Raw genomic sequence first — 15,530 nt, 5'->3', positions numbered from 1 at the left:
TTGAGCTTAAAACACTTCAGCCCACCGCCCATCAATTAACGATCAGATAACGCTGAAACAATCCATCACCGACCAGAAGAGGGTTGATTATCAGCGAAGTGAGAAAAGAAGAGGAACATCAGATGCATCAGAAGGTGTATTATTTATTTCTGTAAAAAAGAAAAAATATTTGTTTCATCATTCTTTTTTGGGACGATTTTATACAGGGAGATTTTTCCCATTGTAAACAAACTCTAAGGATTGACTGATGAGAAGATACGGAATGAACTTAAATCCGAAAAAACACAGTTCCCATACTGGAGACCATTTATTCAATTATACACTACTGGCCATTAAAATTGCTACACCAAGAACAATTGCAGATGATAAACGGGTATTCATTGGACAAATAAATTATACTACAACTGACATGTGATTACATTTTCACGCAGTTTGGGTGCAGAGATCCTGAGAAATCAGTACCCAGAACAACCACCTCTGGCGGTAATAACGGCCTTGATACGCCTGGGCATAAGTCAAACTGAGCTTAGATGGCGTGTACAGCTACAGCTGCCCATGCAGCTTCAACACGATACCACAGTTCATCAAGAGTAATGACTGGCGCACTGTGACGTGCCACTTGCTAGGCCACCATTGACCAGACGTTTTCAATTAGTGAGAGATCTAGAGAATGTGCTGGCCAGGGCAGCAGTCGAACATTTTGTGTATCCAGAAAGGCCCATACAGGACCTACAAAATGCGGTCGTGCATTATCCTGCTGAAATGTAGGGTTTCGCAGGGATCGAATGAAGGGTAGAGCCACTGGTCGTAACACATCTGAAATGTAATGTCCACTGTTCAAAGTGCAGTGAATGCCAACAAGAGGTGACCGAGACGTGTAAGCAATGGGACCCCATACCATCACGCCGGGTGATAGGCAAGTATGGCAATGACGAATACACACTTCCAATGGTCGTTCACCGCGATGTCGCCAAACACCGATGCGACCATGATGATGCTGTAAACAAAACCTGGATTCATCCGAAAAAACGACGTTTTGCCATTCGTACATCCAGGTTCGTCGTCGAGTACACCATCGCAGGCGCTCCTGTTTGTGATGAAGTGTCAAAGGTAACCGCAGTCATGTCTCCGAGCTGATAGTCCATGCTGCTGCAAACGTCGTCGAACTGTTCGTGCAGATGGTTATTGTCTTGCAAACGTCCCCATCTGTTGATTCAGGGATCGAGAGGTGGCTGCACGATACGTTACAGCCATGCGGGTAAGATGCCTGTCATCTCGACTGCTAGTGATACGAGGCCGTTGGGATCCAGCACGGCGTTCCGTATTACCCTCCTGAACCCACCAATTCCATATTCTGCCAACAGTCATTGGATCTCGACCAACGCGAGCAGCAATATCGCGATACGATAAACCGCAGTCGCGATAGGCTACAGTCCCACTTTTATCAAAGTCAGAAACGTGATGGTACGCATTTCTCCTCCTTACATGAGGCATCACAACAACGTTTCACCAGGCAACGCCGGTCAACTGCTGTTTGTGTATGAGAAATCGGTTGGAAACTTTCCTCATATCAGCACGTTGTAGGTGTCGCCACCGGCGCCAACCTTGTGTGAATGCTCTGGAAAGCTAATCATTTGCATATCACAGCATCTTCTTCCTGTCGGTTAAATTTCGAGTCTGTAGCACGTCATCTTCGTGGTGTAGCAATTTTAATGGCCAGTAGTGTACATTATTACAGAGACTGCGGTCTAATAAGCGCTGTACCATGCAGCTACAGTTACCGTATGTGTTGATAATGGTTTCCATGTGGCTCAACGCATGAGTGTACGCGCCGTAGCATCTTAACAACAACCAGGCTGCTTCCGAACAGTGTCAAAGGCAGCATTATTATGTTGTTCCAGTGTCTTCACAACTGGAATGTGCATACACGATACTTTTGAGATGGCTCCCCAACCATAAATCGCACGGGTTGAGATCCAGTGAACGAGCAGACCATGCAACTGGACCACCTCAGCCGATCCATCGATTAGGGAAGACACCATTGAGATGCGTCCCGGACGTCAATGGGGAAGTGGACTGGAGCACCACCAGGTAGCAGGCACATAACCCTAGCAATCTTCGAGCAAGGGGGGCAAAGTCACCCGCAAGAAACGCCGACAGTTTCGTCCTGTCAGGTGGCGTGGAAGGAATACGGTCGGCCATTATTCCGGCACACACATTACGGCTCCGCCGCTGCTGATGGTTCGCTGTCACCATACCGTGAAGATTCTGAACACTATCCGACAGATGACTGTTATGAAAGTTGAAGATACCACTCTGCGTAAAGGTGGCCCCATCTGTGAACAGGATGGATGGCACAAATCCCGGATTCGTGCTTGCCGGTTGAAGAAATCAGTGAAAAAATTACTCCCGTTGTGAAAAGTCTGTCCTGGTAAGACCTGCACGCACTACGAGTGATAAGAGTAGTAGTAATTGTTATGGACAATGTTCCTTACGGTCGTCTGCTTTACCCTGTACTGACACGGTGGTCGCCTTCTGCAGCATTAATCACATTTCCCTCCAAGTCCGGTGACCGAACATGTCGGGTACGACCTTCATGATTTGCTGCTTTCTTAAACTACCCTGTCTCAAACAAACGGCGAAACACTGTTGTATACATTGAATGCCGTAGTTTTCGTCGGTGGGTATAGGTCTCCTATACAACCTTGCTGCCCGTTGCCGTTTGCCTTTCCATAAGTACGCACAATGTCGGCAAGCTCGAATAAGGAACCATTGTGTACTACGCTGCATTACATCCAATGCAAGGTGAGTCAGCTAGACAAGTGAATCGGACGCAACATTACCCATGATTACAGCTCCAATAAGGAACCATTGTGTACTACGCTTCATTACATCCAATGCAAGGTGAGTCAGCTAGAGAAGTGAATCGGACGCAACATTACCCATGATTACAGCTCGAATAAGGAACCATTGTGTACTACGCTATATTACAACCAATGCAAGGTGTCAGCTAGAGAAGTGAATCGGACGCAACATTACCCATGATTACAGCAGGAGAGTGCGGTAGGGCGTGACAAATGATGAACAGTACCACCCTCTACCACGCATACTGCAATTGTGGATGCATGGTACAGCGCACATTAGACCGCAGTCTCTGTAACTAAGTATGCTTGAGTAAGTGATCTCTAGCATGGAAACCATGTATTTCCGGACATAAGTTCATTAGATGTTATTGTTCCGAATCCAATTATCGGTCAATCCCTACTGTTTCCACACTGTGGAAAAAATCAAACCGTATTCACAGAAAACATGCACACGATTAAGATTTTTTGACTTCTACACTCATATTGTACGCATGCCCACGAAACCTATAGAATGTCAACCGATAGGGCTTACTGTTCGGATACAAAGGCGTCGTTATTTTCAAGATTAGCAGAAAATGAATTATTGCGCTAGAAAACGTTTTTCCTATACTTGACACTTCGAATGACAATTACGAGTAAAACTAAAACAAATTTATCATCACATACAGGTTATTAAGAACTTAGGTAACTCTCTAGTAAGCGTCTGAAAGCTGTGTCGCCGGCTGCGGTGGTCTAGCGGTTCTGGCGCTGCAGTCCGGGACCGCGGGACTGCTACGGTCGCAGGTTCGAATCCTGCCTCGGGCATGGGTGTGTGTGATGTCCTTAGGTTAGTTAGGTTTAAGTAGTTATAAGTTCTAGGGGACTTATGACCTAAGATGTTGAGTCCCATAGTGCTCAGAGCCAAAGCTGTGTCGATGTCAGTTTGTACAGATCAAGTATTACACATCAGTAATATCTGCTCCTTACGTGACGAAGGATTCAGTCTGCTACAGTCAGAGATACAAATTCCACACGATGTGGTTAATGTTCTAGATGTACTTGTTGCGTGTATTCTCCACGAAGCTCTGAACTTCCACCGTTGTCTTCTCTAGGAAATCGAATGATTTTTGAAGACGTAACGAAAGCAACCGTGTGGAACTGAAGAAGTTTTGTTCACATGGGCCAAAGGTTACATAGACGCTAACACTAGGCCGTCACTCGCAGCTCCTGCAACCACCACTCTCCACGTCAGGACCGGTTTAAGGGGCTCCGGAAAGGCTCAAAATCATGAAAAGTTCAATTTTTACTTTTTTGCGTTTTCTGAATCTGCAGACTATTACCTTTTAATAGATATATAATTTATTCAATTCCGAAAGCTACAGCTATTTTTAAATTTTTTTTGAAATGTGTTCTACATGGGCGTGACCCACTGCGGCGCTGTTAAACTGCTTTCAAATGGTGCTATTATTAACGTCCGTGTTCATCAGGTACATTTTAGTGATGTGAGATAAAGTATGTGTTGTGGCTAACCTGTGATGGTTCAATATATACCGCTTGTGTGATTGTAGATTGTTTCATGTTTATTTACTCTGTTGTTATCTCGAAAATATTCGTAATTAATTCTGTATCTTGAGTCTCTGTTTTGTTGAAGTATAATAATGAGTAAAAGTAAAGTTGCTGTTGCGACTTTGAATGATGGCAACATTGTAAGGTGCAAGGTATTTAGAAATATGGAAATGAAGATAGGTTCTAACATGGTACGAGCGATGCTTGCTTTAGACAAGGAACGCCTTCGGGCTGCAGACAGGGCTGTAAAGAGTCTAGAAATACAAGCAAGAGTAAACAGGAGGAGGAACAAGAGGAAGCTGGAGGAGGAGTTTGCAGAGGATGAAGATAATCCATCCTATGGACCTGGAATGCACTAAAAAGTTAATCCAATATTTGCCGCTCGATTCACAAAACTTTTTCTCATACTAATTACATGTTTTCTAAGGATCTTCCAAACATATTTGTTTCAAACTTTCAGTAAATGTTACACAGTACCTTCTGCATAATTTAACACAGCCTTTTTCCAAAAAACTGTATATTTTTGAATATATAAATAAAAAATTGCAAAAAAATGTTGTGAATTTTCATTACAATTGAAAAAAAATCATCTTTAGTAACTGAACTAAAATTTTGTAAAATCCCTGTGTTATGTTGTAGCCCATATTCCAATAAATAATCTGTAAAAAGTTCAACTTCCTACCTCAAATACTTTGTGAGGAAAGTTGTAATTTATAAGCGTTATTTTAACATTGCAAGTATAGGGCGTTCCGGAGCCCCTTAAGGCCCAAGCAACAAAATCCGCCACTTTAGGCGCCAAGCTGGGAGCGGCGCCAGAGGCGTCACAACTGCAAGGTCTGTATACAGGACGTATCACAATTAACAGCGGCCTTTTGAGAGGAACTCCAGGGAAAGCTACGTGCAAGATTTACATACTGTGCGTTTCACAATTAGCAGCGAAAAAAACTGGCATTGGTGAAAGTGTACGATCGGAAACGGTGGAGGAGGGATGAGATGTGGGGAGCGGGGGATGGGAGGGGTGGGGGCCAAATGATAAGTTGTAACGCCGGAAATGCATATCCTCCTATTTCCATCTATTGTACTACAATTCTGTTTCCTTGTTTTGTTACCTCAAGATATGACATTTCTGTGTCTTTGTATATTGTAATTGCTTTACTATTTCTATATACTTACGCATTTATGTCGATGTATAATTAGTTTGTTTTGCAAATTTTATTTGTATTTTTACGCTGGGTCTGGCCTAGTGAAAACTGTGCTATCGAACGAATACATCGATAGGTCGTGTGGAGAACCAAAGTGTTTAGGATCTTTGGTAGTGTTAACTCTGCCGTGTGGAGCGAGGGCAGAGCAGAGAGTCTGGCTGGAGTAGCGAGTGGAGCAGGTGTGTTGTGTGAAGCTCCCGCGAGTTGCCGCGCTTTCGGGGTTTGGCAGCATGTAATTGCGCTCGACTTGCGATGATAGTTTCTGACACGGTACGCGGACGGGAAGCATTAGCTGGCGCACATCAAGAGCCCCTTTCGTCTGGTGACCGTGTCGAGAAGAAGGCGCGCCAACATCCAGCTTCTGCAACAGCGACGGCCGACAATGAGTGACTGTCGCCACCTCCTCGATCGACGGCTTCAAACCTTCAATCAACCAACAAGGAAGACTGGATGCACGTAAAATTTTAGAACTGTATGGCAGACCTCAGCTTTTAAAACTGTTCAAATCACAAAATTACAGCAACGTAGAATGAACTTTTGTTGCTCAGTGTCCCAATTGCATTACCAAGCAGGGTCCCTTCCTTTTCCGGAATGAACCCGAGTGTCGTTGAAATTCAAACGCCAGTATTAAAGTAACATTATTCTATTTCACTGCTTTAATTTCAATGTTCAGTTAAGGTATTCATAGCTGGCTACAATATTCAGATTACACAAGCACAAATTAAGAGTGCGACTTTTGTTACCGTATCTTAGCTTACCTGTGACTGCAGCTCAGCTTGGTACGTACTAAAATTTACTACTGTTAATTGTTCAGAATCATTTAATTCAAGTTCAAAGTTAAATCCCTTATTTCTAAATTGCGTAGATTCAAGTAGCTTTTGAAATGATTGTTGAGGTAGTCCAAGACTAACCGTATCTTACTGAATTTCGATGTGCTTCAGAAAGAAAGCTCACTATTAACTTCAGTCACTAAATTAACTTTCGATTTTCCGGTTGTATTAATTCTTTTGCTAAATTAAGTCAGAGTGTAGCGAAATTTTCCCCAAATCTCAAATATCTAATTACCGCTAGTTAATTGTTAACGTAACGGCCGCACATTTACTTTCTTTATTAACTTTACCCCTTTTCAAAATTAATTTCCACCTGTTTCATTAGCATTTTTCCTTTCATTTAGATGTAACCCTTTCCTCCCTCTTTACCGACAGATGAACTTCGGTGACGATTGCTTTTCCCAAATTTCCATTAGGTACACGCGGTTTAATTTTTCACTGTCATTAAGGTCGATAAGTGAGGGGGAGGTTACAAAGTCACTTGTGTGACAAAATGGTTTCGAACAGGCCCTGATATCGGAGATCTGGGACAAGTGCCCGCTTACATGTGAATCAATGTAATCACTTGTGGCAGTCACCACCACTACTTTTGTCACTTACGGTGTTTCCGTTAATTCATCTCCAGTCAGCTTATTTCCTGACGAAGAAGAAACTAGATATAGTCAGCAACTCGGATTTTTCATAGAGGATTAACACGACAAGTTCTCCGAGAATATTTCATGGATAAAAGTCGTCGGGAAAGTCTTCGATAAGAAACAAGCACACTCTTTATAAGGCTATCATACAGTTTCCACCCAACAAAAGTAATGTGAAAAATTATTAACCTGTTTCACAACGGATGCCGATGCGACAGAACGGTATCACGAATATTCTTTGTGTTTCGTACGCAGTACGACTACAGATAGGACATTAATCACATCATCTTCGGCTGCCCTCGATACAGAAATGAAACTGACTGGCTGATTACCATTGTGACCGTATGCATCATACACTTCCTGCTCATGTTTTAATCATCTTGTTTACGGATATAACTGTCTTCCAGCACATTTTTGTTGTTGTTGTTTTGTTTTGGTTTTATGTCGCAAAACTGCTATGGTCATTAGCGCCCGGTCTGTGACTTAGGAAAAGGTAAAAAACGAAAACGGAAACAGGCAGCGATGGGAACGAAACTAAAAAAATGGGAGAAACTAAAAGCAAATGGAAAGCTTAAAAACCACTACAGAAAGGGGTTGGTTGTCCCCAAAAAGAGCTTCAAATGACTGACGTCATCTCACTGGCAGTAATAAACTGGAGAACGCGATCGGCTGAGCGCGTGTCATCTGCTAAAATGGACGATATATCAGGCGACAGCTGTAGACGGGCGCGTAACGGAGTAAAATAGGGGGCACTCAAGTAAAGGTGTCTTACTGTCCACAGCTCAGAGCAGTGGGGACAGAGTGGTGGAGGATCGCCGCTTAAAAGATGTCGATGGCTAAAAAGACAGTGCCCTATCCGGAGTCTAGTTAATATTATCCCCTCCCGACGACGCGTTCGGGAGGAAGAGGTCCAAGCACAGGGAAGAGCTTTCACGTCCCGCAATTTATTATGGGGATGTGTCGACCAATGTGCGTGCCATAAAAGAACAACACGACGACATAAAACACTCCGTAGATCGGCGAAGGGAATCGTGCGAATAGCTGGGCGAAGAAGAGAGACTGCAGCCTTGACCGCTAGATCGACCGCCTCATTTCCACAGACACCAACGTGTCCTGGGAGCCAGAGGAACGCCACCGAGACGCCACCCAAGTGGAGCAAGCGTACGTAAGCAGTCCTGAATCCGGTGGACCAGAGGGTGCACAGGGTAGAGAGCTTGGAGACTGAGGAGAGAGCTGAGAGAATCTGAGCAGATAACATACTGTATCCGCTGATGGCGGCGGATGTATTGGACAGCCTGGAGAACAGCTTAAAGCTCCGTAGTATAAACCGAACACTAGTCGGGAAGCCGAAATCGATTTGGGGTGTCGCCAACAATATAGGCACTCCCTACACCTAACGATGTTTTTGAGCCGTCAGTGTAAATAAATGTGGCTTCCTTCATTTGTGCACATAGAGCAGAAAATGCCCAACGATAAACGAGTGAAGGGGTACCATCCTTGGGAAACTGACAAAGGTCATGGAGCAGGCAGGTCCAGGTACGGAGCCAAGGTGGTTCTCTACCCCAAGTTGTCAAGAAAGTCTTAGGAAAGCGGAAGGAAAGAGAATGGACCAGTTGACGGAAGCGGACTCCTGGTGGTAGTAGGGAGGAAGGGCGGCCTGCATACCCTAAATCCAAGGAGGCGTCGAAAAAAATGTCATGGGCTAGATTAGCAGGCATGGAAGACAAATAGCTAGCATTACGACTTAGAAGGACAGCTCACCGATTGGACAGCGGAGGTTCAGCAGTCTCAGCATAAAGGCTTTCCACAGGGCTGGTGTAAAAAGCTCCAGACACTAAACGTAATCCACGGTGGTGGATAGAGTCGAGACGCCGAAGAATAGACGGCCGAGCAGAGTAGTAAACTATGCTTCCATAGTCCAATTTCGAGCGCACTAAGGCGCGGTAGAGGCGGAGAAGGCCCACTCGGTCCGCTCCCCAGGAGGTACCATTCAGGACACGGAGGGTGTTGAGGGATCGCAGACAGCGAGCCGAAAGATAGGAAACGTGGGAGGAACAGCACAGTTTTCTGTCAAACATAAGACCCAAGAATTTAGCGACGTCCGAAAACGGAAGGTTGACAGGTACTAGATGTAAGGAAGGTGGAAGAAACTCCGTACGACGCCAAAAATTAACACAAACGGTCTTACTGGGAGAAAAGCGGAAGCCTGTTTCGATGCTCCAAGAGTGGAGGCGATCGAGACAGCCTTGAAGACGACGTTCAAGAAGGCTGGTCCGTTGAGAGCTGTAGTAGATCGCAAAATCGTCCACAAAGAGGGAGCCCGAGACATCAGGAAGGAGACAATCCATAATTGGATTTATGGCAATGGCAAACAGTACAACACTTAGCACGGAGCCCTGGGTTACCCTGTTTTCTTGGGAGAATGTACGGGAGAGAGTAGTGTTCACCCGCACTTTAAATGTGCGCTATGCCATATATTCGCGAAGAAAAGGGGCAACCGACCGCGAAAGCCCCAAGAGAACAGTGTGCGGAGGATGCCTGTGCTTCAACAGATATCGTTTCCTCTCTCCAGATCAAAAAATATTGCTACTGTTTGGCGTTTCCGGAGAAAATTGTTCATGATATAAGTGGAGAGAGCAACAAGACGGTCAACTGCAGAACGATGCTTTCGGAAACCGCATTGGGCAGGTGTTAAAAGACTGCGGGACTCCAGCCACCAAGCTAAACGGCAATTCGCCATACGCTCCAAATCCTTACATACACTAGTCGTGAGAGAAATGGGGCGATAGCTAGAGGGGAGAAACGACGATAGCTTCCCGCCATCGTCTGGGAAAAGTACTGTCAGTCCAAATTCGATTATAAAGGCGAAGGAGGTAACGCAGACTATGGTATGACAAATGCAGCAACATTTGGATGGGGCGGAGAAGCGAGAAGAAGAGATTGCGTGTTGGAGTTCCCGCATGGAGAAAACAGTATTGTAGCTTTCGCGATTTTGAGAGGAGAAAGCAAGAGGTCGCACTTCCGCTGCACGTTTCTTCGGGAGGAACGATGGCGGGTAATTTGAAGAGCTCGAAATCTCAGCAAATTGTTGACCCAATGAGTTAGAAATTGCGACGGGGTCCACTAATGTATCATGCGCGACAGTGAGCCCAGAGACCGGGGAGAAACTAGGCGCGCCTGATAGCCGTCGAATCCGACTCAAAACTTCCGAGGAGGGAGTGAAGGTGTTAAATGAGCTAGTAAAGAAGTCCCAGCTTGCCTTCTTGCTATCGCGGATGACGCAACGGCATCGCGCACGGAACTGCTTATAGCGGATACAGTTGGCCAAAGTAGGATGGTGGCGGAAAACGCGAAGAGCACGTCGCCGCTCGCGTATTGCGTCACGGCAGGCCTCGTTCCACGAAGGAACTAGGGGGCGCCGGGGCAATTCGGAGGTGCGAGGTATTGAACGTTCCGCAGCTGTAAGAATAACGTCTGTAATATGAGTGACTCATCGTCGACGCTAGGAAAGTGACGGTCATCGAATGTCGCTAGAGACGAAAAAAGTGTCCAATCGGCTTGGGCAAACTTCCAGCGTCTCGGGCGTATATATTGCAGTTGTGGCTGCAATCGAAGGACACATGGAAAGTGGTCACTTGAGTGTGTATCAGCAAGGGCGAACCATTCGAAGTGCCGATCTAGCGGAACAGTACCGAGCGAAAGGTCCAAATGAGAGAAATTTGTCGTGGAGGCAAAAATGTAGGGTCCCCAGTGTCGAGGCAAAGAAGATCCGCTTGGTGGAAGACGTCTAGCAATAGTGAGCCACGCGGACAAGGATGTGGAGATCCCCAAAGCGGGTGGTGCGCATTGAAGTCCCCAACCAGCAAATAGAGGGGTGGAAGCTGACCAAGAAGATAAAGGAGATCAGCTCGTGCCATTGATGTGGACGGTTGAATGTACACAGTACAAAGAGAGAAGGTGTATCCAGAAAGGGAAAGACGGACAGCTACTGCTTGGAAGGAAGTGTTTAAGGGGATTGGGTGATAATGGAGAGTATCATGGAGAAGAATTATGAGCCCCCCCGCCCATGTGCTGGAGTGCCTTCAACAGAGGGGAGATCAAATCGGACTGACTGAAAATGGGGGAAGACAAAGCGGTCGTGGGAACGCAGCTTTGTTTCCTGAAGACAGAAGGTGACCGGCGAATAGGATCGTAAGAGGATCGTCAATTCATCCCGATTGGCTCGAATGCAGCGGATATTCCAATGGATAATGGACATAGGTGGACAGAAAATGGAAGAATGTGACCAAGATTGCCATCAAGTCAACAACTGCTCAGAGCTTGCGACCGACAGCGTGGAACGGCACTCAGCCGAAGGCAGAAGATCCTGATCCATAGGTTGTTCAGCAGCAGCTCCTGCCACCAGTGATCGGCCGGTTGATCGGCCACCAGCAGTGCACCTCGGCGACACAGAAGACGGCCGAGTGCGGTTACCGCCAGGTGGTGCTGTAGATGAGACACGCCGTGGCGGAGAAGGAGAGGAACTGGGTTTCTTATTAGCCGTCTTGGAAACATGATGTTTAGATGAAGGAGGAACCGATGGATGTGAAGTTGGGGTACGTAAAAAATCTTCACGAGCATGCTCTTTTTTGGAAATCCGGGTGTCTGACTTTTGGGATCGAGATTTAGCAGAACCCAATGAAGGGTGACCCATAGATAGAGCAGGCGAAAGTGGGGAGGTTGAATGGGCGATCTTTGCACTGGCCGATCTGACGACCGTGTCACTAGAGGTGAGATTGAAACTTCCCCTTAGAAAAATTATACAAGACTGTGCTTAAACTGACACACAATAATTTTAGCGCAACGCAATCTGACTATCAAAAATCCCTACAAAGGAATGGCCCTGACTAACATTAACCTGTACCTTTCACAAATCACTTACCTCACCAAAAATCTTCGTTACTCGAACTACTGCAATTCAGCGAGCGCCACCATTGCCAGCTAAATAAAAGATTCAAACTACAGAAGGCACTAACTACTGATAGGCATAGTTAGCAAATGAAAGATGATAATAGAGAACAAACAATGTATTTACCTTAACAGTCATAATATATATAGTAGTTCATAATATCTAGTATTACAAATTATCAAAACTCCGCCATCTCTCTCCCCACATCCACCACTGCTGGCGGCTCACCTCCAACTGCGCAACGCTACGCGCTGTTCACGTCCAGCTGCCCAACACTACAATGGCAGACAACAATGCAAACTAGCCACAGACTGCACACAGCACAGCCAGTGATTTTGGTACAGAGCGCTACGTAACGTTGCTAATAAGAAAACATAAACAGCCTACTTACAAGATCACACGTCTGCGTGGCCGCCTCCTTTGTTGGCCGAGGAGAGGCAAGGAGAGTGCTGTATTTTCCTGTCTGAGGCACAGTGGGCTTTCGACTGGCGAATAATTTTCGAGCAGCAAAGGTCGACACCTTTTCCTTCACTCTGACTTCCTGAATGAGATTTTCGTTTTTAAAAATGGGGCAATCTCGAGAGGAAGCAGCACGGTCACCCATACAGTTGATGCAACGAGGGAATGGAGGTGGACAAGCACGCTCATGGGCATCCTTGCCACACGTAACACATTTGGCCGGGTTGGAACAGGACTGTCTGGTATGATTGAACCGCTGGCATCGATAGCAACGCGTAGGGTTTGGGACGTAGTGGCGAACGGAAATTATCTCGTAGTTCGCTTTTATTTTCGATGGGAGTTTAACTCTGTCAAACGTCAAGAAGGCAGCACGGGTTGGAACGATGTTCGCGTCAACCCTTTTCATGACTCTATGAACAGCCGTTACGCCCTGGTCAGACAGGTAGTGTTGAATTTCCTCGTCAGACAATCCGTCGAGGGAGCGTGTATAAACGACCTTACGTGAGGAATTTAAAGTGCGGTGCGCTTCCACCCGGACAGGGAAGGTGTGGAGCAGTGAAGTACACAGCAATTTTTGTGCCTGGAGGGCACTGACTGTTTCTAACAACAAGGTGCCATTCCGTAATCTGGAACAACACTTTACAGGACCTGCAATCGCGTCGACACCTTTCTGAATAATGAAAGTGTTGACTGTGGAGAAGTCGTGACCTTCGTCAGACCGAGAAACAACAAGGAACTGTGGCAACGATGGAAGAACTGTCTGTGGCTGAGACTCAGTGAACTTACGCTTGTGAGCAGACATAGTGGAAGATGAGGAAACCATTGCGGAAGAATCACCCATGATTACCGGTGTCTCCGATGGTGCGCTCCTCCCATGTGGGGGCCCTCTGAGGGCACTCCCGCCTTAGGTGATTGTTCACACCTCAGGTCACACCTCCCGAGAAACGGACGGAGGGACCAATCGGCACTTTCGGAAGGTATCAGCTTGGGTAATCACCCCTGGGCCTGGCCGTTACCAGGGGGTACGTACGTGTCCTACCTGTCTACCCGGGGCGGGGAATTACGCGTTACCCCGTTACCGGCTACGCATGAAAATGCGTGGGTCGGCCTTCAGACACGCACAGGGAGGAAGAAAGAGAAAGGGAAAAACAAAGAAAGGGAAAGGATAGAATAGAGGTCTCAAACGCCGCAGCGGAGAACAGGGTAAAGAGAAGAGGTAAGGAAGAGAGAAGGACAAAGGAAGGATGACATGCAAGCAGAGAAGGCGGAGAATGTGTTACATATTATGAGCGTCCGTCTCCGGACACAGGCACAAACCATACTCCCAGAGGGGGAGAAAGGGAAGCAAAGAGCCAGAGGTGAGGCGAGGGGGGACGAAGATGGGGGATGGGGAAGGATGCGGAAAAGGAAGGTATGCAGCCCGGAAACGAAGTAGGGCCACATTAGCTTGGGGTCCCGTGCTCGCTACGCACGTATCCATAAAAGTGTTGTCGACCCCCTGAGGGGTCTTCCTGCACAGTTTTTTCCACTCTGCAGCTCCCCTTAATATAATGAAATTTTTCATTGATCTCTTATCAGATATGCTATCTTCCTGTCCCTCCTTCTTGTCAGTGTTTTCCACTCATTCCTTTCCATGTCGATTCTATGGAGAATTTTTCTTCTGTAGCACCGCATCTCAAACACTTCTATTCTCTTCTGCTTCGGTTTTTCTATAGTCCATATCTCACTACCATACAGTGCTATACTTCAAATGTAACCTCTCAGAAAATTCTTCCTCGCATTATTACATATGTTTGATACTAGTAAACTTCTCTTCGCTAGCAATGCCCTTTTTGCCAGTGCTAGCCTGCTTTTTATGTCCTCCTTGTTCCATCTGTGATGGGTTACTTTGCTGCTTAGGTATCAGAATGCTTTAACTTCATCTATGATACTTCGTGATCACCAGTTTCCTACTGTTCTCATTTCTATTACTCCTCATTCCTTTCGTCTTTCTTCGAGTTACTCTCAACCCATATTCTGTACTTTTAGGGAAGATGTAGACATTTATAACTTAATAGTGGAATTTATTTAAAAGTTGGAATTGAATGATACTGTGTGTGTGTGTGTGTGTGTGTGTGTGTGTGTGTGTGTGTGTGTCGTTGTAACATGGTTTTATTAATTTGTTTTAACAGTCCATGACTTCCGCTTGGATTTCAGCATTTTTCACCAAGGAATTTCAGTTTGTTTCAAGACATTGTACGTTTGGGCTGGCTGTAGCGTAAAACCGAAGGACAATACAATAAATAAAAATAATAAAAATAGAGGACATTTTCCACTAAAAGTGTGCATTAAAGCAAGCCATGATACACACTGAAGAGACGAAGAAACAGGTACACCTGCGTAATATCGTGTAGGGCCTCGCTAGCAAGCAGAAGTGTCGCAGCACGACGTGGCATGGACTCCACTGATCTTTGATGTAGTGCTGGAGGGAACTCACGCCATAAATCCTGCAGGGCTGTCAAGAATACGAGGGGCCGGAGATCTCTTCTGAACAGAACATTGCAAGGCATCCCAGTTATGCTCAACAATGTTCGTGGGGATTTTGTTGCCCAGCGGAAGTGTTTAAACTCAGAAGAGTGTTTCTGGAGCTACTCTGTACCAATTCTGGACGTGTGGTGTGTCGCACTGTCCTACTGGAATTCCCCAAGTCCGTCGGTATGCACAATGGACATGAGTCGATACAGGTTATCAGAGAGGATGTTTACGTACGTGTAGCCTGTCAGAGTCGTACCTAGACATATGAGGGGTCGCATGTCACTCCAACTGCACACACCCTACACCATCACAGAGCCTCCACCAGCTTGAACAGTCCCCTGCTGAAATGAGGGATCCATATCCGTACACGTCCATCCGCTCCATAGAATTTGAAACGAGACTCGTCCCACCAGGTATTATGTTTCCAGTCAACAACAGTGCAATGTCACTGTTGACGGGCCCATACGAGGAGCAAATCTTTGTGTTCTGTAGCCATCAAGGGTAAACGAAAGGGTCTTCGTCTCCGAAAGCCC

The sequence above is a fragment of the Schistocerca cancellata genome, chromosome 3, assembly GCF_023864275.1.
Source record: "Schistocerca cancellata isolate TAMUIC-IGC-003103 chromosome 3, iqSchCanc2.1, whole genome shotgun sequence".
Classification (NCBI taxonomy): domain Eukaryota; kingdom Metazoa; phylum Arthropoda; class Insecta; order Orthoptera; family Acrididae; genus Schistocerca; species Schistocerca cancellata.
The sequence above is the reverse complement of the archived record's forward strand: the minus strand, read 5'-3'. Positions refer to the sequence as shown.